Genomic DNA, 26,675 nt, shown 5'->3' with positions numbered 1-26,675 from the left:
CGTCCTTATGGAATTTTTGTAGCAAACGTCCGGGACGGGACGCAGGCAAGTTGGTTTTGAAAGGAGTCACTTTTCCCCAAGAAGCCAAACTCAAGAGCCCACTTGGCAGATGTCATTTTGTAGGGCGCGTTTGGGCCTCCGATGGCAGCCAGGTTTGGAGGAGGGGGCAGCTTTGGTCTGGGAGAAATCCTCGTCCTTATGGAATTTTTGCACTCAAAAGCCCAGGACGGGACGCAGGCAAGTTGGCTTTGAAAGGAGGCACTTTCCCCCAAGAAGCCAAACTCAAGAGCCCACTTGGCAGATGTCATTTTGTAGGGCGCGTTTGGGCCTCCGATGGCAGCCAGGTTTGGAGGAGGGGGCAGCTTTGGTCTGGGAGAAATCCTCGTCCTTCTGGAATTTTTGTAGGCAAAAGCCCAGAATGGGCCGCAGGCAAGTTGACTCCGAAAGGAGGCACTTTTCCCCAGGAAGCCAAACTCAAGAACCCTCAATGCAGGTGTCATTTTGTGGGGCGCGTTTGGGCCTCCGATGGTAGCCAGGTTTGGAGGAGGGGGCAGCTTTGGTCTGGGAGAAATCCTCGTCCTTCTGGAAATTTTGGAGGCAAAAGCCCAGTACGGGCCGCAGGCAAGTTAGGCAAGTTGGCTCCGAAAGGAGGCACTTTTCCCCAAGAAGCCAAACTCAAGAGCCCACTTGGCAGATGTCATTTTGTAGGGCGCGTTTGGGCCTCTGATGGCAGCCAGGTTTGGAGGAGGGGGCAGCTTTGGTCTGGGAGAAATCCTCGTCCTTATGGAATTTTTGTAGTCTAAAGCCCAGCACGGGCCGCAGGCTAGTTAGGCAAGTTGGCTTTGAAAGGAGGCACTTTCCCCCAAGAAGCCAAACTCAAGAGCCCACTTGGCAGATGTCATTTTGTAGGGCACGTTTGGGCCTCCGATGGCAGCCAGGTTTGGAGGAGGGGGCAGCTTTGGTCTGGGAGAAATCCTCGTCCTTATGGAATTTTTGTAGGCAAAAGCCCAGGACGGGTCTCAGGCAAGTTGGCTTTGAAAGGAGGTACTTCCACCCAAGAAGCCAAACTCAAGAGCCCACTTGGCAGATGTCATTTTGTAGGGCACGTTTGGGCCTCCGATGGCAGCCAGGTTTGGAGGAGGGGGCAGCTTTGGTCTGGGAGAAATCCTCGTCCTTATGGAATTTTTGTCGGCAAAAGCCCTGCATGGGCCGCAGGCAAGTTGACTCCGAAAGGAGGCACTTTTCCCCAGAAAGCCAAACTCAAGAGCCCACTTGGCAGATGTCATTTTGTAGGGCGCGTTTGGGCCTCCGATGGCAGCCAGGTTTGGAGGAGGGGGCAGCTTTGGTCTGGGAGAAATCCTCGTCCTTATGGAATTTTTGTAGGCAAAAGCCCAGGACGGGCCGCAGGCAAGTTGGCTTTGAAAGGAGGTACTTCCACCCAAGAAGCCAAACTCAAGAGCCCACTTGGCAGATGTCATTTTGTAGGGCGCGTTTGGGCTTCCGATGACAGCCAGGTTTGGAGGAGGGGGCAGCTTTGGTCTGGGAGAAATCCTCGTCCTTCTGGAATTTTTGTACTCAAAAGCCCAGGACGGGCCGCAGGCAAGTTGACTCCGAAAGGAGGCACTTTTCCCCAGAAAGCCAAACTCAAGAGCCCACTTGGCAGATGTCATTTTGTAGGGCACGTTTGGGCCTCCGATGGCAGCCAGGTTTGGAGGAGGGGGCAGCTTTGGTCTGGGAGAAATCCTCGTCCTTATGGAATTTTTGTAGGCAAAAGCCCGGGACGGGCCGCAGGCAAGTTGGTTTTGAAAGGAGGCACTTTTCCCCAAGAAGCCAAACTCAAGAGCCCACTTGGCAGGTGTCATTTTGTAGGGCGTGTTTGGGCCTCCGATGGCAGCCAGGTTTGGAGGAGGGGGCAGCTTTGGTCTGGGAGAAATCCTCGTCCTTATGGAATTTTTGTAGGCAAAAGCCCAGGACGGGCCGCAGGCAAGTTAGGCAAGTTGGCTTTGAAAGGAGGCACTTTTCCCCAAGAAGCCAAACTCAAGAGCCCACTTGGCAGATGTCATTTTGTAGGGCGCGTTTGGGCCTCTGATGGCAGCCAGGTTTGGAGGAGGGGGCAGCTTTGGTCTGGGAGAAATCCTCGTCCTTCTGGAATTTTTGTACTCAAAAGCCCAGGACGGGCCGCAGGCAAGTTTGGCATTTTGGCTCCGAAAGGAAGCACTTTTCCCCAAGAACCCAAACTCAAGAGCCCACTTGGCAGATGTCATTTTGTAGGGCGCGTTTGGACCTCCGATGGCAGCCAGGTTTGGAGGAGGGGGCAGCTTTGGTCTGGGAGGAATCCTCGTCCTTATGGAATTTTTTTAGCAAAAGCCCGGGACGGGACGCAGGCAAGTTGGTTTTGAAAGGAGTCACTTTTCCCCAAGAAGCCAAACTCAAGAGCCCACTTGGCAGGTGTCATTTTGTAGGGCGCGTTTGGGCCTCCAATGGCAGCCAGGTTTGGAGGAGGGGGCAGCTTTGGTCTGGGAGAAATCCTCGTCCTTATGGAATTTTTGTAGGCAAAAGCCCAGGACGGGCCGCAGGCAAGTTGGCTTTGTAAGGAGGTACTTCCACCCAAGAAGCCAAACTCAAGAGCCCACTTGGAAGATGTCATTTTGTAGGGCACGTTTGGGACTCCGATGGCAGCCAGGTTTGGAGGAGGGGGAAGCTTTGGTCTGGGAGAAATCCTCGTCCTTATGGAATTTTAGTCGGCAAATGCCCTGCATGGGCCGCAGGCAAGTTGACTCCGAAAGGAGGCACTTTTCCCCAGAAAGCCAAACTCAAGAGCCCACTTGGCAGATGTCATTTTGTAGGGCGCGTTTGGGCCTCCGATGGCAGCCAGGTTTGGAGGAGGGGGCAGCTTTGGTCTGGGAGAAATCCTCGTCCTTATGGAATTTTTGTAGCAAAAGCCCGGGACGGGCCGCAGGCAAGTTGGTTTTGAAAGGAGTCACTTTTCCCCAAGAAGCCAAACTCAAGAGCCCACTTGGCAGGTGTCATTTTGTAGGGCGCGTTTGGGCCTCCGATTGCAGCCAGGTTTGGAGGAGGGGGCAGCTTTGGTCTGGGAGAAATCCTCGTCCTTATGGAATTTTTGTAGGCAAAAACCCCGCATGGGCCGCAGGCAAGTTAGGCAAGTTGGCTTTGAAAGGAGGCACTTTTCCCCAAGAAGCCAAACTCAAGAACCCACAATGCAGATGTCATTTTGTAGGGCGTGTTTGGGCCTCCGATGGCAGCCAGGTTTGGAGGAGGGGGCAGCTTTGGTCTGGGAGAAATCCTCGTCCTTATGGAATTTTTGTAGGCAAAAGCCCAGCACGGGCTGCAGGCAAGTTGGCTTTGAAAGGAGGCACTTTCCCCCAAGAAGCCAAACTCAGGAGCCCACTTGGCAGATGTCATTTTGTAGGGCGCGTTTGGGCCACCGATGGCAGCTAGGTTTGGAGGAGGGGGCAGCTTTGGTCTGGGAGAAATCCTCGTCCTTATGGAATTTTTGTAGGCAAAAGCCCAGAATGGGCTGCAGGCTAGTTAGGCAAGTTGGCTTTGAAAGGAGGCACTTTTCCGCAAGAAGCCAAACTCAAGAGCCCACTTGGCAGATGTCATTTTGTAGGGCGCGTTTGGGCCTCCGATGGCAGCCAGGTTTGGAGGAGGGGGCAGCTTTGGTCTGGGAGAAATCCTCGTCCTTATGGAATTTTTGTAGGCAAAAGCCCAGGACGGGCCGCAGGCAAGTTAGGCAAGTTGGCTCCGAAAGGAGGCACTTTTCCCCAAGAAGCCAAACTCAAGAACCCTCAATGCAGATGTCATTTTGTGGGGCGCGTTTGGGCCTCCGATGGCAGCCAGGTTTGGAGGAGGGGGCAGCTTTGGCCTGGGAGAAATCCTCGTCCTTATGGAATTTTTGTAGGCAAAAGCCCTGCATGGGCCGCAGGCAAGTTGACTCCGAAAGGAGGCACTTTTCCCCAGGAAGCCAAACTCAAGAACCCTCAATGCAGGTGTCATTTTGTGGGGCGCGTTTGGGCCTCCGATGGCAGCCAGGTTTGGAGGAGGGGGCAGCTTTGGTCTGGGAGAAATCCTCGTCCTTCTGGAATTTTTGGAGGCGAAAGCCCAGCACGGGCCGCAGGCTAGTTAGGCAAGTTGGCTCCGAAAGGAGTCACTTTTCCCCAAGAAGCCAAACTCAAGAGCCCGCTTGGCAGATGTCATTTTGTAGGGCGCGTTTGGGCCTCCGATGGCAGCCAGGTTTGGCGGAGGGGGCAGCTTTGGTCTGGGAGGAATCCTCGTCCTTATGGAATTTTTGTAGCAAAAGCCCAGCACGGGCTGCAGGCAAGTTGGCTTTGAAAGGAGGCACTTTCCCCCAAGAAGCCAAACTCAGGAGCCCACTTGGCAGATGTCATTTTGTAGGGCGCGTTTGGGCAACCGATGGCAGCTAGGTTTGGAGGAGGGGGCAGCTTTGGTCTGGGAGAAATCCTCGTCCTTCTGGAATTTTTGTAGGCAAAAGCCCAGAATGAGCTGCAGGCTAGTTAGGCAAGTTGGCTTTGAAAGGAGGCACTTTTCCGCAAGAAGCCAAACTCAAGAGCCCACTTGGCAGATGTCATTTTGTAGGGCGCGTTTGGGCCTCCGATGGCAGCCAGGTTTGGAGGAGGGGGCAGCTTTGGTCTGGGAGAAATCCTCGTCCTTATGGAATTTTTGTAGGCAAAAGCCCAGGACGGGCCGCAGGCAAGTTGGCTTTGAAAGGAGGCACTTCCACCCAAGAAGCCAAACTCAAGAGCCCACTTGGCAGATGTCATTTTGTAGGGCACTTTTGGGCCTCCGATGGCAGCCAGGTTTGGAGGAGGGGGCAGCTTTGGTCTGGGAGGAATCCTCGTCCTTAAAGAATTTTTGTAGCAAAAGCCCGGGACGGGACACAGGCAAGTTGGTTTTGAAAGGAGTCACTTTTCCCCAAGAAGCCAAACTCAAGAGCCCACTTGGCAGGTGTCATTTTGTAGGGCACGTTTGGGCCTCCGATGGCAGCCAGGTTTGGAGGAGGGGGCAGCTTTGGCCTGGGAGAAATCCTCGTCCTTATGGAATTTTTGGAGGCAAAAGCCCAGGACGGGCCGCAGGCAAGTTAGGCAAGTTGGCTCCGAAAGGAGGCACTTTTCCCCAAGAAGCCAAACTCAAGAACCCTCAATGCAGATGTCATTTTGTGGGGCGCGTTTGGGCCTCCGATGGCAGCCAGGTTTGGAGGAGGGGGCAGCTTTGGTCTGGGAGAAATCCTCGTCCTTATGGAATTTTTGTAGGCAAAAGCACTGCATGGGCCGCAGGCAAGTTGACTCCGAAAGGAGGCACTTTTCCCCAGGAAGCCAAACTCAAGAACCCTCAATGCAGGTGTCATTTTGTGGGGCGCGTTTGGGCCTCCGATGGCAGCCAGGTTTGGAGGAGGGGGCAGCTTTGGTCTGGGAGAAATCCTCGTCCTTCTGGAATTTTTGGAGGCAAAAGCCCAGCACGGGCCGCAGGCAAGTTAGGCAATTTGGCTCCGAAAGGAGGCACTTTTCCCCAGGAAGCCAAACTCAAGAGCCCACTTGGCAGATGTCATTTTGTAGGGCGCGTTTGGGCCTCTGATGGCAGCCAGGTTTGGAGGAGGGGGCAGCTTTGGTCTGGGAGAAATCCTCGTCCTTATGGAATTTTTGTAGGCAAAAGCCCAGCACGGGCCGCAGGCTAGTTAGGCAAGTTGGCTCCGAAAGGAGGCACTTTTCCCCAAGAAGCCAAACTCAAGAGCCCGCTTGGCAGATGTCATTTTGTAGGGCGCGTTTGGGCCTCCGATGGCAGCCAGGTTTGGCGGAGGGGGCAGCTTTGGTCTGGGAGGAATCCTCGTCCTTTTGGAATTTTTGTAGCAAACGTCCGGGACGGGACGCAGGCAAGTTTGTTTTGAAAGGAGTCACTTTTCCCCAAGAAGCCAAACTCAAGAGCCCACTTGGCAGATGTCATTTTGTAGGGCGCGTTTGGGCCTCTGATGGCAGCCAGGTTTGGAGGAGGGAGCAGCTTTGGTCTGGGAGAAATCCTTGTCCTTATGGAATTTTTGTAGGCAAAAGCCCAGGACGGGCCGCAGGCAAGTTAGGCAAGTTGGCTTTGAAAGGAGGCACTTTTCCCCAAGAAGCCAAACTCAAGAATCCACAATGCAGATGTCATTTTGTAGGGCGCGTTTGGGCCTCCGATGGCAGCCAGGTTTGGAGGAGGGGGCAGCTTTGGTCTGGGAGAAATCCTCGTCCTTATGGAATTTTTGCACTCAAAAGCCCAGGACGGGCCGCAGGCAAGTTAGGCAAGTTGGCTCCGAAAGGAGGCACTTTTCCCCAAGAAGCCAAACTCAAGAACCCACAATGCAGATGTCATTTTGTAGGGCGCGTTTGGGCCTCCGATGGCAGCCAGGTTTGGAGGAGGGGGCAGCTTTGTTCTGGGAGAAATCCTCGTCCTTATGGAATTTTTGTAGGCAAAAGCCCAGGACGGGACGCAGGCAAGTTGGCTCCGAAAGGAGGCACTTTCCCCCAAGAAGCCAAACTCAAGAGCCCACTTGGCAGATGTCATTTTGTAGGGCGCGTTTGGGCCTCTGATGGCAGCCAGGTTTGGTGGAGGGGGCAGCTTTGGTCTGGGAGAAATCCTCGTCCTTATGGAATTTTTGTAGTCTAAAGCCCAGCACGGGCCGCAGGCTAGTTAGGCAAGTTGGCTTTGAAAGGAGGCACTTTCCCCCAAGAAGCCAAACTCAAGAGCCCACTTGGCAGATGTCATTTTGTAGGGCGCGTTTGGGCCTCCGATGGCTGCCAGGTTTGGAGGAGGGGGCAGCTTTGGTCTGGGAGAAATCCTCGTCCTTATGGAATTTTTGTAGGCAAAAGCCCAGAATGGGCTGCAGGCTAGTTAGGCAAGTTGGCTTTGAAAGGAGCCACTTTTCCGCAAGAAGCCAATCTCAAGAGCCCACTTGGCAGATGTCATTTTGTAGGGCGCGTTTGGGCCTCCGATGGCAGCCAGGTTTGGAGGAGGGGGCAGCTTTGGTCTGGGAGAAATCCTCGTCCTTATGGAATTTTTGTAGGCAAAAACCCCGCATGGGCCGCAGGCAAGTTGGCTTTGAAAGGAGGCACTTCCACCCAAGAAGCCAAACTCAAGAGCCCACTTGGCAGGTGTCATTTTGTAGGGCACGTTTGGGCCTCCGATGGCAGCCAGGTTTGGAGGAGGGGGCAGCTTTGGTCTGGGAGAAATCCTCGTCCTTATGGAATTTTTGTAGGCAAAAGCCCTGCATGGGCCGCAGGCAAGTTGACTCCGAAAGGAGGCACTTTTCCCCAGGAAGCCAAACTCAAGAACCCTCAATGCAGGTGTCATTTTGTGGGGCGCGTTTGGGCCTCCGATGGCAGCCAGGTTTGGAGGAGGGGGCAGCTTTGGTCTGGGAGAAATCCTCGTCCTTCTGGAATTTTTGTACTCAAAAGCCCAGGACGGGCCGCAGGCAAGTTAGGCAAGTTGGCTCCGAAAGGAGTCACTTTTCCCCAAGAAGCCAAACTCAAGAGCCCACTTGGCAGATGTCATTTTGTGGGGCGCGTTTGGGCCTCTGATGGCAGCCAGGTTTGGAGGAGGGGGCAGCTTTGGTCTGGGAGAAATCCTCGTCCTTCTGGAAATTTTGTAGTCTAAAGCCCAGCACGGGCCGCAGGCTAGTTAGGCAAGTTGGCTTTGAATGGAGGCACTTTTCCCCAAGAAGCCAAACTCTAGAGCCCACTTGGCAGATGTCATTTTGTAGGGCGCGTTTGGGCCTCCAATGGCAGCCAGGTTTGGAGGAGGGGGCAGCTTTGGTCTGGGAGAAATCCTCGTCCTTATGGAATTTTTGTAGGCAAAAGCCCAGGACGGGCCGCAGGCAAGTTGGCTTTGAAAGGAGGTACTTCCACCCAAGAAGGCAAACTCAAGAGCCCACTTGGCAGATGTCATTTTGTAGGGCGCGTTTGGGCCTCCGATGGCAGCCAGGTTTGGAGGAGGGGGCAGCTTTGGTCTGGGAGAAATCCTCGTCCTTATGGAATTTTAGTCGGCAAAAGCCCTGCATGGGCCGCAGGCAAGTTGACTCCGAAAGGAGGAACTTTTCCCCAGAAAGCCAAACTCAAGAGCTCTCTTGGCAGATGTCATTTTGTGGGGCGCGTTTGGGCCTCCGATGGCAGCCAGGTTTGGAGGAGGGGGCAGCTTTGGTCTGGGAGGAATCCTCGTCCGTATGGAATTTTTGTAGCAAATGCCCGGGACGGGACGCAGGCAAGTTGGTTTTGAAAGGAGTCACTTTTCCCCAAGAAGCCAAACTCAAGAGCCCACTTGGCACGTGTCATTTTGTAGGGCGCGTTTGGGCCTCCGATGGCAGCCAGGTTTGGAGGAGGGGGCAGCTTTGGTCTGGGAGAAATCCTCGTCCTTATGGAATTTTTGTACTCAAAAGCCCAGGACGGGCCGCAGGCAAGTTAGGCAAGTTGGCTTTGAAAGGAGGCACTTTTCCCCAAGAAGCCAAACTCAAGAACCCACAATGCAGATGTCATTTTGTAGGGCGCGTTTGGGCCTCCGATGGCAGCCAGGTTTGGAGGAGGGGGCAGCTTTGGTCTGGGAGAAATCCTCGTCCTTCTGGAAATTTTGGAGGCAAAAGCCCAGTACGGGCCGCAGGCAAGTTAGGCAAGTTGGCTCCGAAAGGAGGCACTTTTCCCCAAGAAGCCAAACTCAAGAGCCCACTTGGCAGATGTCATTTTGTAGGGCGCGTTTGGGCCTCTGATGGCAGCCAGGTTTGGAGGAGGGGGCAGCTTTGGTCTGGGAGAAATCCTCGTCCTTATGGAATTTTTGTAGTCTAAAGCCCAGCACGGGCCGCAGGCTAGTTAGGCAAGTTGGCTTTGAAAGGAGGCACTTTCCCCCAAGAAGCCAAACTCAAGAGCCCACTTGGCAGATGTCATTTTGTAGGGCACGTTTGGGCCTCCGATGGCAGCCAGGTTTGGAGGAGGGGGCAGCTTTGGTCTGGGAGGAATCCTCGTCCTTATGGAATTTTTGTAGCAAAAGCCCGGGACGGGCCGCAGGCAAGTTGGTTTTGAAAGGAGTCACTTTTCCCCAAGAAGCCAAACTCAAGAGCCCACTTGGCAGGTGTCATTTTGTAGGGCACGTTTGGGCCTCCGATGGCAGCCAGGTTTGGAGGAGGGGGCAGCTTTGGCCTGGGAGAAATCCTCGTCCTTATGGAATTTTTGGAGGCAAAAGCCCAGGACGGGCCGCAGGCAAGTTAGGCAAGTTGGATCCGAAAGGAGGCACTTTTCCCCAAGAAGCCAAACTCAAGAACCCTCAATGCAGATGTCATTTTGTGGGGCGCGTTTGGGCCTCCGATGGCAGCCAGGTTTGGAGGAGGGGGCAGCTTTGGTCTGGGAGAAATCCTCGTCCTTCTGGAATTTTTGGAGGCAAAAGCCCAGGACGGGCCGCAGGCAAGTTAGGCAATTTGGCTCCGAAAGGAGGCACTTTTCCCCAAGAAGCCAAACTCAAGAGCCCACTTGGCAGATGTCATTTTGTAGGGCGCGTTTGGGCCTCTGATGGCAGCCAGGTTTGGAGGAGGCGGCAGCTTTGGTCTGGGAGAAATCCTCGTCCTTATGGAATTTTTGTAGGCAAAAGCCCAGCACGGGCCGCAGGCTAGTTAGGCAAGTTGGCTCCGAAAGGAGGCACTTTTCCCCAAGAAGCCAAACTCAAGAGCCCGCTTGGCAGATGTCATTTTGTAGGGCGCGTTTGGGCCTCCGATGGCAGCCAGGTTTGGCGGAGGGGGCAGCTTTGGTCTGGGAGGAATCCTCGTCCTTATGGAATTTTTGTAGCAAACGTCCGGGACGGGACGCAGGCAAGTTGGTTTTGAAAGGAGTCACTTTTCCCCAAGAAGCCAAACTCAAGAGCCCACTTGGCAGATGTCATTTTGTAGGGCGCGTTTGGGCCTCCGATGGCAGCCAGGTTTGGAGGAGGGGGCAGCTTTGGTCTGGGAGAAATCCTCGTCCTTATGGAATTTTTGCACTCAAAAGCCCAGGACGGGACGCAGGCAAGTTGGCTTTGAAAGGAGGCACTTTCCCCCAAGAAGCCAAACTCAAGAGCCCACTTGGCAGATGTCATTTTGTAGGGCGCGTTTGGGCCTCCGATGGCAGCCAGGTTTGGAGGAGGGGGCAGCTTTGGTCTGGGAGAAATCCTCGTCCTTCTGGAATTTTTGTAGGCAAAAGCCCAGAATGGGCCGCAGGCAAGTTGACTCCGAAAGGAGGCACTTTTCCCCAGGAAGCCAAACTCAAGAACCCTCAATGCGGGTGTCATTTTGTGGGGCGCGTTTGGGCCTCCGATGGTAGCCAGGTTTGGAGGAGGGGGCAGCTTTGGTCTGGGAGAAATCCTCGTCCTTCTGGAAATTTTGGAGGCAAAAGCCCAGTACGGGCCGCAGGCAAGTTAGGCAAGTTGGCTCCGAAAGGAGGCACTTTTCCCCAAGAAGCCAAACTCAAGAGCCCACTTGGCAGATGTCATTTTGTAGGGCGCGTTTGGGCCTCTGATGGCAGCCAGGTTTGGAGGAGGGGGCAGCTTTGGTCTGGGAGAAATCCTCGTCCTTATGGAATTTTTGTAGTCTAAAGCCCAGCACGGGCCGCAGGCTAGTTAGGCAAGTTGGCTTTGAAAGGAGGCACTTTCCCCCAAGAAGCCAAACTCAAGAGCCCACTTGGCAGATGTCATTTTGTAGGGCACGTTTGGGCCTCCGATGGCAGCCAGGTTTGGAGGAGGGGGCAGCTTTGGTCTGGGAGAAATCCTCGTCCTTATGGAATTTTTGTAGGCAAAAGCCCAGGACGGGTCTCAGGCAAGTTGGCTTTGAAAGGAGGTACTTCCACCCAAGAAGCCAAACTCAAGAGCCCACTTGGCAGATGTCATTTTGTAGGGCACGTTTGGGCCTCCGATGGCAGCCAGGTTTGGAGGAGGGGGCAGCTTTGGTCTGGGAGAAATCCTCGTCCTTATGGAATTTTTGTCGGCAAAAGCCCTGCATGGGCCGCAGGCAAGTTGACTCCGAAAGGAGGCACTTTTCCCCAGAAAGCCAAACTCAAGAGCCCACTTGGCAGATGTCATTTTGTAGGGCGCGTTTGGGCCTCCGATGGCAGCCAGGTTTGGAGGAGGGGGCAGCTTTGGTCTGGGAGAAATCCTCGTCCTTATGGAATTTTTGTAGGCAAAAGCCCAGGACGGGCCGCAGGCAAGTTGGCTTTGAAAGGAGGTACTTCCACCCAAGAAGCCAAACTCAAGAGCCCACTTGGCAGATGTCATTTTGTAGGGCGCGTTTGGGCTTCCGATGACAGCCAGGTTTGGAGGAGGGGGCAGCTTTGGTCTGGGAGAAATCCTCGTCCTTCTGGAATTTTTGTACTCAAAAGCCCAGGACGGGCCGCAGGCAAGTTGACTCCGAAAGGAGGCACTTTTCCCCAGAAAGCCAAACTCAAGAGCCCACTTGGCAGATGTCATTTTGTAGGGCACGTTTGGGCCTCCGATGGCAGCCAGGTTTGGAGGAGGGGGCAGCTTTGGTCTGGGAGAAATCCTCGTCCTTATGGAATTTTTGTAGGCAAAAGCCCGGGACGGGACGCAGGCAAGTTGGTTTTGAAAGGAGGCACTTTTCCCCAAGAAGCCAAACTCAAGAGCCCACTTGGCAGGTGTCATTTTGTAGGGCGTGTTTGGGCCTCTGATGGCAGCCAGGTTTGGAGGAGGGGGCAGCTTTGGTCTGGGAGAAATCCTCGTCCTTCTGGAATTTTTGTACTCAAAAGCCCAGGACGGGCCGCAGGCAAGTTTGGCATTTTGGCTCCGAAAGGAAGCACTTTTCCCCAAGAACCCAAACTCAAGAGCCCACTTGGCAGATGTCATTTTGTAGGGCGCGTTTGGACCTCCGATGGCAGCCAGGTTTGGAGGAGGGGGCAGCTTTGGTCTGGGAGGAATCCTCGTCCTTATGGAATTTTTTTAGCAAAAGCCCGGGACGGGACGCAGGCAAGTTGGTTTTGAAAGGAGTCACTTTTCCCCAAGAAGCCAAACTCAAGAGCCCACTTGGCAGGTGTCATTTTGTAGGGCGCGTTTGGGCCTCCAATGGCAGCCAGGTTTGGAGGAGGGGGCAGCTTTGGTCTGGGAGAAATCCTCGTCCTTATGGAATTTTTGTAGGCAAAAGCCCAGGACGGGCCGCAGGCAAGTTGGCTTTGTAAGGAGGTACTTCCACCCAAGAAGCCAAACTCAAGAGCCCACTTGGAAGATGTCATTTTGTAGGGCACGTTTGGGACTCCGATGGCAGCCAGGTTTGGAGGAGGGGGAAGCTTTGCTCTGGGAGAAATCCTCGTCCTTATGGAATTTTAGTCGGCAAATGCCCTGCATGGGCCGCAGGCAAGTTGACTCCGAAAGGAGGCACTTTTCCCCAGAAAGCCAAACTCAAGAGCCCACTTGGCAGATGTCATTTTGTAGGGCGCGTTTGGGCCTCCGATGGCAGCCAGGTTTGGAGGAGGGGGCAGCTTTGGTCTGGGAGAAATCCTCGTCCTTATGGAATTTTTGTAGCAAAAGCCCGGGACGGGACGCAGGCAAGTTGGTTTTGAAAGGAGTCACTTTTCCCCAAGAAGCCAAACTCAAGAGCCCACTTGGCAGGTGTCATTTTGTAGGGCGCGTTTGGGCCTCCGATTGCAGCCAGGTTTGGAGGAGGGGGCAGCTTTGGTCTGGGAGAAATCCTCGTCCTTATGGAATTTTTGTAGGCAAAAACCCCGCATGGGCCGCAGGCAAGTTAGGCAAGTTGGCTTTGAAAGGAGGCACTTTTCCCCAAGAAGCCAAACTCAAGAACCCACAATGCAGATGTCATTTTGTAGGGCGTGTTTGGGCCTCCGATGGCAGCCAGGTTTGGAGGAGGGGGCAGCTTTGGTCTGGGAGAAATCCTCGTCCTTATGGAATTTTTGTAGGCAAAAGCCCAGCACGGGCTGCAGGCAAGTTGGCTTTGAAAGGAGGCACTTTCCCCCAAGAAGCCAAACTCAGGAGCCCACTTGGCAGATGTCATTTTGTAGGGCGCGTTTGGGCCACCGATGGCAGCTAGGTTTGGAGGAGGGGGCAGCTTTGGTCTGGGAGAAATCCTCGTCCTTATGGAATTTTTGTAGGCAAAAGCCCAGAATGGGCTGCAGGCTAGTTAGGCAAGTTGGCTTTGAAAGGAGGCACTTTTCCGCAAGAAGCCAAACTCAAGAGCCCACTTGGCAGATGTCATTTTGTAGGGCGCGTTTGGGCCTCCGATGGCAGCCAGGTTTGGAGGAGGGGGCAGCTTTGGTCTGGGAGAAATCCTCGTCCTTATGGAATTTTTGTAGGCAAAAGCCCAGGACGGGCCGCAGGCAAGTTAGGCAAGTTGGCTCCGAAAGGAGGCACTTTTCCCCAAGAAGCCAAACTCAAGAACCCTCAATGCAGATGTCATTTTGTGGGGCGCGTTTGGGCCTCCGATGGCAGCCAGGTTTGGAGGAGGGGGCAGCTTTGGCCTGGGAGAAATCCTCGTCCTTATGGAATTTTTGTAGGCAAAAGCCCTGCATGGGCCGCAGGCAAGTTGACTCCGAAAGGAGGCACTTTTCCCCAGGAAGCCAAACTCAAGAACCCTCAATGCAGGTGTCATTTTGTGGGGCGCGTTTGGGACTCCGATGGCAGCCAGGTTTGGAGGAGGGGGCAGCTTTGGTCTGGGAGAAATCCTCGTCCTTCTGGAATTTTTGGAGGCAAAAGCCCAGCACGGGCCGCAGGCTAGTTAGGCAAGTTGGCTCCGAAAGGAGTCACTTTTCCCCAAGAAGCCAAACTCAAGAGCCCGCTTGGAAGATGTCATTTTGTAGGGCGCGTTTGGGCCTCCGATGGCAGCCAGGTTTGGCGGAGGGGGCAGCTTTGGTCTGGGAGGAATCCTCGTCCTTATGGAATTTTTGTAGCAAAAGCCCAGCACGGGCTGCAGGCAAGTTGGCTTTGAAAGGAGGCACTTTCCCCCAAGAAGCCAAACTCAGGAGCCCACTTGGCAGATGTCATTTTGTAGGGCGCGTTTGGGCAACCGATGGCAGCTAGGTTTGGAGGAGGGGGCAGCTTTGGTCTGGGAGAAATCCTCGTCCTTATGGAATTTTTGTAGGCAAAAGCCCAGAATGAGCTGCAGGCTAGTTAGGCAAGTTGGCTTTGAAAGGAGGCACTTTTCCGCAAGAAGCCAAACTCAAGAGCCCACTTGGCAGATGTCATTTTGTAGGGCGCGTTTGGGCCTCCGATGGCAGCCAGGTTTGGAGGAGGGGGCAGCTTTGGTCTGGGAGAAATCCTCGTCCTTATGGAATTTTTGTAGGCAAAAGCCCAGGACGGGCCGCAGGCAAGTTGGCTTTGAAAGGAGGCACTTCCACCCAGGAAGCCAAACTCAAGAGCCCACTTGGCAGATGTCATTTTGTAGGGCACTTTTGGGCCTCCGATGGCAGCCAGGTTTGGAGGAGGGGGCAGCTTTGGTCTGGGAGGAATCCTCGTCCTTAAAGAATTTTTGTAGCAAAAGCCCGGGACGGGACACAGGCAAGTTGGTTTTGAAAGGAGTCACTTTTCCCCAAGAAGCCAAACTCAAGAGCCCACTTGGCAGGTGTCATTTTGTAGGGCACGTTTGGGCCTCCGATGGCAGCCAGGTTTGGAGGAGGGGGCAGCTTTGGCCTGGGAGAAATCCTCGTCCTTATGGAATTTTTGGAGGCAAAAGCCCAGGACGGGCCGCAGGCAAGTTAGGCAAGTTGGCTCCGAAAGGAGGCACTTTTCCCCAAGAAGCCAAACTCAAGAACCCTCAATGCAGATGTCATTTTGTGGGGCGCGTTTGGGCCTCCGATGGCAGCCAGGTTTGGAGGAGGGGGCAGCTTTGGTCTGGGAGAAATCCTCGTCCTTATGGAATTTTTGTAGGCAAAAGCACTGCATGGGCCGCAGGCAAGTTGACTCCGAAAGGAGGCACTTTTCCCCAGGAAGCCAAACTCAAGAACCCTCAATGCAGGTGTCATTTTGTGGGGCGCGTTTGGGCCTCCGATGGCAGCCAGGTTTGGAGGAGGGGGCAGCTTTGGTCTGGGAGAAATCCTCGTCCTTCTGGAATTTTTGGAGGCAAAAGCCCAGGACGGGTCGCAGGCAAGTTAGGCAATTTGGCTCCGAAAGGAGGCACTTTTCCCCAGGAAGCCAAACTCAAGAGCCCACTTGGCAGATGTCATTTTGTAGGGCGCGTTTGGGCCTCTGATGTTAGCCAGGTTTGGAGGAGGGGGCAGCTTTGGTCTGGGAGAAATCCTCGTCCTTATGGAATTTTTGTAGGCAAAAGCCCAGCACGGGCCGCAGGCTAGTTAGGCAAGTTGGCTCCGAAAGGAGGCACTTTTCCCCAAGAAGCCAAACTCAAGAGCCCGCTTGGCAGATGTCATTTTGTAGGGCGCGTTTGGGCCTCCGATGGCAGCCAGGTTTGGCGGAGGGGGCAGCTTTGGTCTGGGAGGAATCCTCGTCCTTATGGAATTTTTGTAGCAAACGTCCGGGACGGGACGCAGGCAAGTTTGTTTTGAAAGGAGTCACTTTTCCCCAAGAAGCCAAACTCAAGAGCCCACTTGGCAGATGTCATTTTGTAGGGCGCGTTTGGGCCTCTGATGGCAGCCAGGTTTGGAGGAGGGAGCAGCTTTGGTCTGGGAGAAATCCTTGTCCTTATGGAATTTTTGTAGGCAAAAGCCCAGGACGGGCCGCAGGCAAGTTAGGCAAGTTGGCTTTGAAAGGAGGCACTTTTCCCCAAGAAGCCAAACTCAAGAATCCACAATGCAGATGTCATTTTGTAGGGCGCGTTTGGGCCTCCGATGGCAGCCAGGTTTGGAGGAGGGGGCAGCTTTGGTCTGGGAGAAATCCTCGTCCTTATGGAATTTTTGTAGGCAAAAGCCCAGGACGGGCCGCAGGCAAGTTAGGCAAGTTGGCTCCGAAAGGAGGCACTTTTCCCCAAGAAGCCAAACTCAAGAACCCACAATGCAGATGTCATTTTGTAGGGCGCGTTTGGGCCTCCGATGGCAGCCAGGTTTGGAGGAGGGGGCAGCTTTGTTCTGGGAGAAATCCTCGTCCTTCTGGAATTTTTGTAGGCAAAAGCCCAGGACGGGACGCAGGCAAGTTGGCTCCGAAAGGAGGCACTTTTCCCCAAGAAGCCAAACTCAAGAGCCCACTTGGCAGATGTCATTTTGTAGGGCGCGTTTGGGCCTCTGATGGCAGCCAGGTTTGGTGGAGGGGGCAGCTTTGGTCTGGGAGAAATCCTCGTCCTTATGGAATTTTTGTAGTCTAAAGCCCAGCACGGGCCGCAGGCTAGTTAGGCAAGTTGGCTTTGAAAGGAGGCACTTTCCCCCAAGAAGCCAAACTCAAGAGCCCACTTGGCAGATGTCATTTTGTAGGGCGCGTTTGGGCCTCCGATGGCTGCCAGGTTTGGAGGAGGGGGCAGCTTTGGTCTGGGAGAAATCCTCGTCCTTATGGAATTTTTGTAGGCAAAAGCCCAGAATGGGCTGCAGGCTAGTTAGGCAAGTTGGCTTTGAAAGGAGCCACTTTTCCGCAAGAAGCCAATCTCAAGAGCCCACTTGGCAGATGTCATTTTGTAGGGCGCGTTTGGGCCTCCGATGGCAGCCAGGTTTGGAGGAGGGGGCAGCTTTGGTCTGGGAGAAATCCTCGTCCTTATGGAATTTTTGTAGGCAAAAACCCCGCATGGGCCGCAGGCAAGTTGGCTTTGAAAGGAGGCACTTCCACCCAAGAAGCCAAACTCAAGAGCCCACTTGGCAGGTGTCATTTTGTAGGGCACGTTTGGGCCTCCGATGGCAGCCAGGTTTGGAGGAGGGGGCAGCTTTGGTCTGGGAGAAATCCTCGTCCTTATGGAATTTTTGTAGGCAAAAGCCCTGCATGGGCCGCAGGCAAGTTGACTCCGAAAGGAGGCACTTTTCCCCAGGAAGCCAAACTCAAGAACCCTCAATGCAGGTGTCATTTTGTGGGGCGCGTTTGGGCCTCCGATGGCAGCCAGGTTTGGAGGAGGGGGCAGCTTTGGTCTGGGAGAAATCCTCGTCCTTCTGGAATTTTTGTACTCAAAAGCCCAGGACGGGCCGCAGGCAAGTTAGGCAAGTTGGCTCCGAAAGGAGTCACTTTTCCCCAAGAAGCCAAACTCAAGAGCCCACTTGGCAGATGTCATTTTGTGGGGCGCGTTTGGGCCTCTGATGGCAGCCAGGTTTGGAGGAGGGGGCAGCTTTGGTCTGGGAGAAATCCTCGTCCTTCTGGAAATTTTGTAGTCTAAAGCCCAGCACGGGCCGCAGGCTAGTTAGGCAAGTTGGCTTTGAATGGAGGCACTTTTCCCCAAGAAGCCAAACTCTAGAGCCCACTTGGCAGATGTCATTTTGTAGGGCGCGTTTGGGCCTCCAATGGCAGCCAGGTTTGGAGGAGGGGGCAGCTTTGGTCTGGGAGAAATCCTCGTCCTTATGGAATTTTTGTAGGCAAAAGCCCAGGACGGGCCGCAGGCAAGTTGGCTTTGAAAGGAGGTACTTCCACCCAAGAAGGCAAACTCAAGAGCCCACTTGGCAGATGTCATTTTGTAGGGCGCGTTTGGGCCTCCGATGGCAGCCAGGTTTGGAGGAGGGGGCAGCTTTGGTCTGGGAGAAATCCTCGTCCTTATGGAATTTTAGTCGGCAAAAGCCCTGCATGGGCCGCAGGCAAGTTGACTCCGAAAGGAGGAACTTTTCCCCAGAAAGCCAAACTCAAGAGCTCTCTTGGCAGATGTCATTTTGTGGGGCGCGTTTGGGCCTCCGATGGCAGCCAGGTTTGGAGGAGGGGGCAGCTTTGGTCTGGGAGGAATCCTCGTCCGTATGGAATTTTTGTAGCAAATGCCCGGGACGGGACGCAGGCAAGTTGGTTTTGAAAGGAGTCACTTTTCCCCAAGAAGCCAAACTCAAGAGCCCACTTGGCACGTGTCATTTTGTAGGGCGCGTTTGGGCCTCCGATGGCAGCCAGGTTTGGAGGAGGGGGCAGCTTTGGTCTGGGAGAAATCCTCGTCCTTATGGAATTTTTGTACTCAAAAGCCCAGGACGGGCCGCAGGCAAGTTAGGCAAGTTGGCTTTGAAAGGAGGCACTTTTCCCCAAGAAGCCAAACTCAAGAACCCACAATGCAGATGTCATTTTGTAGGGCGCGTTTGGGCCTCCGATGGCAGCCAGGTTTGGAGGAGGGGGCAGCTTTGGTCTGGGAGAAATCCTTGTCCTTATGGAATTTTTGTAGGCAAAAGCCCAGCACGGGCTGCAGGCAAGTTGGCTTTGAAAGGAGGCACTTTCCCCCAAGAAGCCAAACTCAGGAGCCCACTTGGCAGATGTCATTTTGTAGGGCGCGTTTGGGCCACCGATGGCAGCTAGGTTTGGAGGAGGGGGCAGCTTTGGTCTGGGAGAAATCCTCGTCCTTCTGGAATTTTTGTAGGCAAAAGCCCAGCACGGGCCGCAGGCTAGTTAGGCAAGTTTGCTCCGAAAGGAGGCACTTTTCCCCAAGAAGCCAAACTCAAGAGCCCACTTGGCAGATGTCATTTTGTAGGGCGCGTTTGGGCCTCTGATGGCAGCCTGGTTTGGCGGAGGGGGCAGCTTTGGTCTGGGAGGAATCCTCGTCCTTATGGAATTTTTGTAGCAAACGTCCGGGACGGGCCGCAGGCAAGTTGGTTTTGAAAGGAGGCACTTTTCCCCAAGAAGCCAAACTCAAGAGCCCACTTGGCAGATGTCATTTTGTAGGGCGCGTTTGGGCCTCCGATGGCAGCCAGGTTTGGAGGAGGGAGCAGCTTTGGTCTGGGAGAAATCCTTGTCCTTATGGAATTTTTGTAGGCAAAAGCCCAGGACGGGCCGCAGGCAAGTTACGCAAGTTGGCTCCGAATGGAGGCACTTTTCCCCAAGAAGCCAAGCTCAAGAACCCACAATGCAGATGTCATTTTGTAGGGCGCGTTTGGGCCTCCGATGGCAGCCAGGTTTGGAGGAGGGGGCAGCTTTGTTCTGGGAGAAATCCTCGTCCTTATGGAATTTTTGTAGGCAAAAGCCCTGCATGGGCCGCCGGCAAGTTGACTCCGAAAGGAGGCACTTTTCCCCAAGAAGCCAAACTCAAGAGCCCACTTGGCAGGTGTCATTTTGTAGGGCGCGTTTGGGCCTCCGATGGCAGCCAGGTTTGGAGGAGGGGGCAGCTTTGGTCTGGGAGAAATCCTCGTCCTTATGGAATTTTTGTAGGCAAAAGCCCTGCATGGGCCGCAGGCAAGTTGACTCCGAAAGGAGGCACTTTTCCCCAGGAAGCCAAACTCAAGAACCCTCAATGCAGGTGTCATTTTGTGGGGCGCGTTTGGGCCTCCGATGGCAGCCAGGTTTGGAGGAGGGGGCAGCTTTGGTCTGGGAGAAATCCTCGTCCTTCTGGAATTTTTGTACTCAAAAGCCCAGGACGGGCCGCAGGCAAGTTAGGCAAGTTGGCTCCGAAAGGAGGCACTTTTCCCCAAGAAGCCAAACTCAAGAGCCCACTTGGCAGATGTCATTTTGTAGGGCGCGTTTGGGCCTCCAATGGCAGCCAGGTTTGGAGGAGGGGGCAGCTTTGGTCTGGGAGAAATCCTCGTCCTTATGGAATTTTTGTAGGCAAAAGCCCAGGACGGGCCGCAGGCAAGTTGGCTTTGAAAGGAGGTACTTCCACCCAAGAAGCCAAACTCAAGAGCCCACTTGGCAGGTGTCATTTTGTAGGGCACGTTTGGGCCTCCGATGGCAGCCAGGTTTGGAGGAGGGGGCAGCTTTGGTCTGGGAGAAATCCTCGTCCTTATGGAATTTTAGTCGGCAAAAGCCCTGCATGGGCCGCAGGCAAGTTGACTCCGAAAGGAGGAACTTTTCCCCAGAAAGCCAAACTCAAGAGCTCTCTTGGCAGATGTCATTTTGTGGGGCGCGTTTGGGCCTCCGATGGCAGCCAGGTTTGGAGGAGGGGGCAGCTTTGGTCTGGGAGGAATCCTCGTCCTTATGGAATTTTTGTAGCAAAAGCCCGGGACGGGACGCAGGCAAGTTGGTTTTGAAAGGAGTCACTTTTCCCCAAGAAGCCAAACTCAAGAGCCCACTTGGCACGTGTCATTTTTTAGGGCGCGTTTGGGCCTCCGATGGCAGCCAGGTTTGGAGGAGGGGGCAGCTTTGGTCTGGGAGAAATCCTCGTCCTTATGGAATTTTTGTACTCAAAAGCCCAGGACGGGCCGCAGGCAAGTTAGGCAAGTTGGCTTTGAAAGGAGGCACTTTTCCCCAAGAAGCCAAACTCAAGAACCCACAATGCAGATGTCATTTTGTAGGGCGCGTTTGGGCCTCCGATGGCAGCCAGGTTTGGAGGAGGGGGCAGCTTTGGCCTGGGAGAAATCCTCGTCCTTATGGAATTTTTGTAGGCAAAAGCCCAGCACGGGCTGCAGGCAAGTTGGCTTTGAAAGGAGGCACTTTCCCCCAAGAAGCCAAACTCAGGAGCCCACTTGGCAGATGTCATTTTGTAGGGCGCGTTTGGGCCACCGATGGCAGCTAGGTTTGGAGGAGGGGGCAGCTTTGGTCTGGGAGAAATCCTCGTCCTTCTGGAATTTTTGTAGGCAAAAGCCCAGCACGGGCCGCAGGCTAGTTAGGCAAGTTGGCTCCGAAAGGAGGCACTTTTCCCCAAGAAGCCAAACTCAAGAGCCCACTTGGCAGATGTCATTTTGTAGGGCGCGTTTGGGCCTCTGATGGCAGCCTGGTTTGGCGGAGGGGGCAGCTTTGGTCTGGGAGGAATCCTCGTCCTTATGGAATTTTTGTAGCAAACGTCCGGGACGGGCCGCAGGCAAGTTGGTTTTGAAAGGAGGCACTTTTCCCCAAGAAGCCAAACTCAAGAGCCCACTTGGCAGATGTCATTTTGTAGGGCGCGTTTGGGCCTCCGATGGCAGCCAGGTTTGGAGGAGGGAGCAGCTTTGGTCTGGGAGAAATCCTTGTCCTTATGGAATTTTTGTAGGCAAAAGCCCAGGACGGGCCGCAGGCAAGTTAGGCAAGTTGGCTCCGAAAGGAGGCACTTTTCCCCAAGAAGCCAAACTCAAGAACCCACAATGCAGATGTCATTTTGTAGGGCGCGTTTGGGCCTCCGATGGCAGCCAGGTTTGGAGGAGGGGGCAGCTTTGTTCTGGGAGAAATCCTCGTCCTTATGGAATTTTTGTAGGCAAAAGCCCTGCATGGGCCGCCGGCAAGTTGACTCCGAAAGGAGGCACTTTTCCCCAAGAAGCCAAACTCAAGAGCCCACTTGGCAGGTGTCATTTTGTAGGGCGCGTTTGGGCCTCCGATGGCAGCCAGGTTTGGAGGAGGGGGCAGCTTTGGTCTGGGAGGAATCCTCGTCCTTATGGAATTTTTGTAGCAAAAGCCCGGGACGGGACGCAGGCAAGTTGGTTTTGAAAGGAGGCACTTTTCCCCAAGAAGCCAAACTCAAGAGCCCACTTGGCAGGTGTCATTTTGTAGGGCGCGTTTGGGCCTCCGTTGTCAGCCAGGTTTGGAGGAGGGGGCAGCTTTGGTCTGGGAGAAATCCTCGTCCTTATGGAATTTTTGTAGGCAAAAACCCCGCATGGGCCGCAGGCAAGTTAGGCAAGTTGACTCCGAAAGGAGGCACTTTTCCCCAAGAAGCCAAACTCAAGAACCCTCAATGCAGATGTCATTTTCTGGGGCGCGTTTGGGCCTCCGATGGCAGCCAGGTTTGGAGGAGGGGGCAGCTTTGGTCTGGGAGAAATCCTCGTCCTTATGGAATTTTTGTAGTCTAAAGCCCAGCACGGGCCGCAGGCTAGTTAGGCAAGTTGGCTTTGAAAGGAGGCACTTTTCCGCAAGAAGCCAAACTCAAGAGCCCACTTGGCAGATGTCATTTTGTAGGGCGCGTTTGGGCCTCCGATGGCAGCCAGGTTTGGAGGAGGGGGCAGCTTTGGTCTGGGAGAAATCCTCGTCCTTCTGGAATTTTTGTAGGCAAAAGCCCTGCATGGGCCGCAGTCAATTTGGCTCCGAAAGGAGGCACTTTTCCCCAAGAAGCCAAACTCAAGAGCCCACTTGGCAGATGTCATTTTGTAGGGCGCGTTTGGGCCTCTGATGGCAGCCAGGTTTGGAGGAGGCGGCAGCTTTGGTCTGGGAGAAATCCTCGTCCTTATGGAATTTTTGTAGGCAAAAGCCCAGCACGGGCCGCAGGCTAGTTAGGCAAGTTGGCTCCGAAAGGAGGCACTTTTCCCCAAGAAGCCAAACTCAAGGACCCGCTTGGCAGATGTCATTTTGTAGGGCGCGTTTGGGCCTCCGATGGCAGCCTGGTTTGGCGGAGGGGGCAGTTTTGGTCTGGGAGGAATCCTCGTCCTTATGGAATTTTTGTAGCAAACGTCCGGGACGGGCCGCAGGCAAGTTGGTTTTGAAAGGAGGCACTTTTCCCCAAGAAGCCAAACTCAAGAGCCCACTTGGCAGATGTCATTTTGTAGGGCGCGTTTGGGCCTCCGATGGCAGCCAGGTTTGGAGGAGGGAGCAGCTTTGGTCTGGGAGAAATCCTTGTCCTTATGGAATTTTTGTAGGCAAAAGCCCAGGACGGGCCGCAGGCAAGTTAGGCAAGTTGGCTCCGAAAGGAGGCACTTTTCCCCAAGAAGCCAAACTCAAGAACCCACAATGCAGATGTCATTTTGTAGGGCGCGTTTGGGCCTCCGATGGCAGCCAGGTTTGGAGGAGGGGGCAGCTTTGTTCTGGGAGAAATCCTCGTCCTTATGGAATTTTTGTAGGCAAAAGCCCTGCATGGGCCGCCGGCAAGTTGACTCCGAAAGGAGGCACTTTTCCCCAAGAAGCCAAACTCAAGAGCCCACTTGGCAGGTGTCATTTTGTAGGGCGCGTTTGGGCCTCCGATGGCAGCCAGGTTTGGAGGAGGGGGCAGCTTTGGTCTGGGAGAAATCCTCGTCCTTATGGAATTTTTGTAGGCAAAAGCCCAGAATGGGCCGCAGGCAAGTTAGGCAAGTTGGCTTTGAAAGGAGGCAATTTTCCGCAAGAAGCCAAACTCAAGAGCCCACTTGGCAGATGTCATTTTGTAGGGCGCGTTTGGGCCTCCGATGGCAGCCAGGTTTGGAGGAGGGGGCAGCTTTGGTCTGGGAGAAATCCTCGTCCTTCTGGAATTTTCGTAGGCAAAAGCCCAGGACGGGCCGCAGGCAAGTTGGCTTTGAAAGGAGGCACTTCCACCCAAGAAGCCAAACTCAAGAGCCCACTTGGCAGATGTCATTTTGTAGGGCACGTTTGGGCCTCCGATGGCAGCCAGGTTTGGAGGAGGGGGCAGCTTTGGTCTGGGAGAAATCCTCGTCCTTATGGAATTTTTGTACTCAAAAGCCCTGCATGGGCCGCAGGCAAGTTGACTCGTAATGGAGGCACTTTTCCCCAGAAAGCCAAACTCAAGAGCCCACTTGGCAGATGTCATTTTGTAGGGCGCGTTTGGGCCTCCGATGGCAGCCAGGTTTGGAGGAGGGGGCAGCTTTGGTCTGGGAGAAATCCTCGTCCTTATGGAATTTTTGTAGTCTAAAGCCCAGCAAGGGCTGCAGGCAAGTTGGCTCCGAAAGGAGGCACTTTCCCCCAAGAAGCCAAACTCAGGAGCCCACTTGGCAGATGTCATTTTGTAGGGCGCGTTTGGGCCACCGATGGCAGCTAGGTTTGGAGGAGGGGGCAGCTTTGGTCTGGGAGAAATCCTCGTCCTTATGGAATTTTTGTAGGCAAAAACCCCGCATGGGCCGCAGGCAAGTTAAGCAAGTTGAATCCGAAAGGAGGCACTTTTCCCCAAGAAGCCAAACTCAAGAACCCTCAATGCAGATGTCATTTTGTGGGGCGCGTTTGGGCCTCCGATGGCAGCCAGGTTTGGAGGAGGGGGCAGCTTTGGTCTGGGAGAAATCCTCGTCCTTATGGAATTTTTGGAGGCAAAAGCCCAGGATGGGCCGCAGGCAAGTTAGGCAAGTTGGCTCCGAAAGGAGGCACTTTTCCCCAAGAAGCCAAACTCAAGAACCCTCAATGCAGATGTCATTTTGTGGGGCGCGTTTGGGCCTCCGATGGCAGCCAGGTTTGGAGGAGGGGGCAGCTTTGGTCTGGGAGAAATCCTCGTCCTTATGGAATTTTTGTAGTCTAAAGCCCAGCACGGGCCGCAGGCTAGTTAGGCAAGTTGGCTTTGAAAGGAGGCACTTTTCCGCAAGAAGCCAAACTCAAGAGCCCACTTGGCAGATGTCATTTTGTAGGGCGCGTTTGGGCCTCCGATGGCAGCCAGGTTTGGAGGAGGGGGCAGCTTTGGTCTGGGAGAAATCCTCGTCCTTATGGAATTTTTGTAGTCAAAAGCCCAGGACGGGCCGCAGGCAAGTTGGCTTTGAAAGGAGGCACTTTTCCCCAAGAAGCCAAACTCAAGAGCCCACTTGGCAGGTGTCATTTTGTAGGGCACGTTTGGGCCTCCGATGGCAGCCAGGTTTGGAGGAGGGGGCAGCTTTGGTCTGGGAGAAATCCTCGTCCTTATGGAATTTTTGTAGGCAAAAGCCCTGCATGGGCCGCAGGCAAGTTGACTCCGAAAGGAGGCACTTTTCCCCAGGAAGCCAAACTCAAGAACCCTCAATGCAGGTGTCACTTTGTGGGGCGCGTTTGGGCCTCCGATGGCAGCCAGGTTTGGAGGAGGGGGCAGCTTTGGTCTGGGAGAAATCCTTGTCCTTATGGAATTTTTGTAGGCAAAATCCCAGGACGGGCCGCAGGCAAGTTGGCTTTGAAAGGAGGTACTTCCACCCAAGAAGCCAAACTCAAGAGCCCACTTGGCAGATGTCATTTTGTACGGCACGTTTGGGCCTCCGATGGCAGCCAGGTTTGGAGGAGGGGGCAGCTATGGTCTGGGAGAAATCCTCGTCCTTATGGAATTTTAGTCGGCAAAAGCCCTGCATGGGCCGCAGGCAAGTTGACTCCGAAAGGAGGCACTTTTCCCCAGAAAGCCAAACTGAAGAGCCCACTTGGCAGATGTCATTTTGTAGGGCGCGTTTGGGCCTCCGATGGCAGCCAGGTTTGGAGGAGGGGGCAGCTTTGGTCTGGGAGGAATCCTCGTCCTTATGGAATTTTTGTAGCAAAAGCCCGGGACGGGACACAGGAAGTTGGTTTTGAAAGGAGTCACTTTTCCCCAAGAAGCCAAACTCAAGAGCCCACTTGGCAGATGTCATTTTGTAGGGCGCGTTTGGGCCTCTGATGGCAGCCAGGTTTGGAGGAGGGGGCAGCTTTGGTCTGGGAGAAATCCTCGTCCTTATGGAATTTTTTTAGGCAATAGCCCAGGACGGGCCGCAGGCTAGTTAGGCAAGTTGGCTCCGAAAGGAGGCACTTTCCCCCAAGAAGCCAAACTCAGGAGCCCACTTGGCAGATGTCATTTTGTAGGGTGTGTTTGGGCCTCCGATGGCAGCCAGGTTTGGAGGAGGGGGCAGCTTTGGTCTGGGAGAAATCCTCGTCCTTATGGAATTTTTGTAGGCAAAAACCCCGCATGGGCCGCAGGCAAGTTGGCTTTGAAAGGAGGCACTTCCACCCAAGAAGCCAAACTCAAGAGCCCACTTGGCAGGTGTCATTTTGTAGGGCACGTTTGGGCCTCCGATGGCAGCCAGGTTTGGAGGAGGGGGCAGCTTTGGTCTGGGAGAAATCCTCGTCCTTATGGAATTTTTGTAGGCAAAAGCCCTGCATGGGCCGCTGGCAAGTTGGCTCCGAAAGGAGGCACTTTTCCCCAGGAAGCCAAACTCAAGAACCCTCAATGCAGGTGTCATTTTGTGGGGCGCGTTTGGGCCTCCGATGGCAGCCAGGTTTGGAGGAGGGGGCAGCTTTGGTCTGGGAGAAATCCTCGTCCTTCTGGAATTTTTGTACTCAAAAGCCCAGGACGGGCCGCAGGCAAGTTAGGCAAGTTGGCTCCGAAAGGAGTCACTTTTCCCCAAGAAGCCAAACTCAAGAGCCCACTTGGCAGATGTCATTTTGTGGGGCGCGTTTGGGCCTCTGATGGCAGCCAGGTTTGGAGGAGGGGGCAGCTTTGGTCTGGGAGAAATCCTCGTCCTTCTGGAAATTTTGTAGTCTAAAGCCCAGCACGGGCCGCAGGCTAGTTAGGCAAGTTGGCTTTGAATGGAGGCACTTTTCCCCAAGAAGCCAAACTCAAGAGCCCACTTGGCAGATGTCATTTTGTAGGGCGCGTTTGGGCCTCCAATGGCAGCCAGGTTTGGAGGAGGGGGCAGCTTTGGTCTGGGAGAAATCCTCGTCCTTATGGAATTTTTGTAGGCAAAAGCCCAGGACGGGCCGCAGGCAAGTTGGCTTTGAAAGGAGGCACTTCCACCCAAGAAGCCAAACTCAAGAGCCCACTTGGCAGGTGTCATTTTGTAGGGCACGTTTGGGCCTCCGATGGCAGCCAGGTTTGGAGGAGGGGGCAGCTTTGGTCTGGGAGAAATCCTCGTCCTTATGGAATTTTTGTCGGCAAAAGCCCTGCATGGGCCGCAGGCAAGTTGACTCCGAAAGGAGGCACTTTTCCCCAGGAAGCCAAACTCAAGAACCCTCAATGCAGGTGTCACTTTGTGGGGCGCGTTTGGGCCTCCGATGGCAGCCAGGTTTGGAGGAGGGGGCAGCTTTGGTCTGGGAGAAATCCTTGTCCTTATGGAATTTTTGTAGGCAAAATCCCAGGACGGGCCGCAGGCAAGTTG

The sequence above is a fragment of the Cinclus cinclus genome, unplaced genomic scaffold (genome assembly GCF_963662255.1).
Source record: "Cinclus cinclus unplaced genomic scaffold, bCinCin1.1 SCAFFOLD_61, whole genome shotgun sequence".
In the NCBI taxonomy this organism is placed as follows: Eukaryota; Metazoa; Chordata; class Aves; order Passeriformes; family Cinclidae; genus Cinclus; species Cinclus cinclus.
This window is presented reverse-complemented; position numbering follows the sequence as displayed.